The following is a 1644-nucleotide window of genomic DNA, read 5'->3' on the forward strand; positions in this document are numbered from 1 at the left end:
TTCTGTAAAGTTTTACAAGCATTCGAGGCATCAGTGTAAACACAATTCTTTCCAAATCCTGCAGCAAAGTTTCAGGGACAGTCAGGCATCAATTTGCAAAGTGATGAATGAGGGGGTTTAGCTGTGTGACTCCTGTTGACTTTTGATGAGAATTGCGCAGCCAAGCTTTATGCGCCACTTTGAAAATATGGGGTAAAAAGCATGTAATTCTATGCATGAGGTTTTCAGCCCTGTGCTAATGGAGTACAGCACACATCCGTTGTCTAAGCAATAGTCCGCACCACTCTGGGCTCCACTGCCATAACTTGAGATGCATTTGGAGTTGAAAGTGAAACTTCAGAACATCCAGATAATTTGTTTTACAGTAGATCAGGCATCAGCCATGGTTATTCCTATTGGACAGTGCTCTTATGTAGTGTTTAGTGGGTAGAACAGGGGAGTGGAGCTCAGAGACTTGAGTTGCAGTGCCTGTTGTGTGACCTTACACAAATTGTTTAACCTCTGTGACTCAGTTTCTCCACCTATAAAATGGAGATCATACTTACCTTCCTTTGTAAAGCATTAATGAACTGAAAGATGATATAGGCCCAATTCTGTACCATGTAAGTCAATGGGAAGATTCCATTCAAAAGGAACAGGATTGGGCCCCATCTGGTTGTAAAATATTAGTAGAAATTATAACAGTGTTACAGCCTTCTCAGAGTGACAATCTTACAATGGAAATGCCATGTCATGTGACATTTCCAGCATGATGCTTAATTCCAGTTGCAGAACCCACTAGAAAGGGCAGTTGGCCAGATTCTGATCAATTACACTCATGTAAATCTGGAATAACTTGAACTGAATATGCCACAGGTTTACTGTGGATTAATTTGAAGATAACTCTGTTGCAATTAAACTGATCCATTGTCTGAATGAGTTTTGGCGTCACAGATTGATGTTTCTAATACTTTTTTTTAAATTTATTTTTAAAATGTAGCCTTCTTCTGAATCTGAGTGGACATTTTTTTTTGATGACCATCTCTTTGCAAACAGAAAACCAGTTAATTATTATCTAGTTTTATTTTTATTAAAACTCTCAATTGCTGCAGTCTATATTAACCTTCAATCTCTGATCAGACCGACAGAAAATGTATTTAATGTATAAAATAATTGAAAGGAACACCTCCTTCACTTTATTAGGCGAATTTGCATAGAAAATTGAAAAAAAAAAGATTTTATAACTTATTAGCAAATATTGCCCACCACTCAAATGAATTGGAAAAATTATCATATTAAATTTTAAAAAATACAGATTATTGTCTAGTCTCCCATAAAAACCATCCCAGCCACCCTAAAACAAATCCAACTCTTTTTATCCTTTTAAGAATGCCCATTCAACATTTCCTCACATGCCCAGCTCCCCCCTTTTAACAAGTTACAGGATAAGATTTCAACCCAAAAGTTCTGCCAAAAGTTTCTGAAGTGAATTTGAAAACCAATGTTATTAAAAAAAAAAAAAAAAGAACTCTATTGTTTGCTCTTTAAAAATAAAAATGACTCCCCAGCCCCCCAGTAAATAAAAATCTAAAGTGCTCTGGGTGAGGAGGACTGTGGCTGCGAGAGACGTGTGAATTCCTTTTCTCCTCTAAAGTTTTTGGATTC

Source organism: Malaclemys terrapin, chromosome 16, assembly GCF_027887155.1.
Source record: "Malaclemys terrapin pileata isolate rMalTer1 chromosome 16, rMalTer1.hap1, whole genome shotgun sequence".
In the NCBI taxonomy this organism is placed as follows: domain Eukaryota; kingdom Metazoa; phylum Chordata; order Testudines; family Emydidae; genus Malaclemys; species Malaclemys terrapin.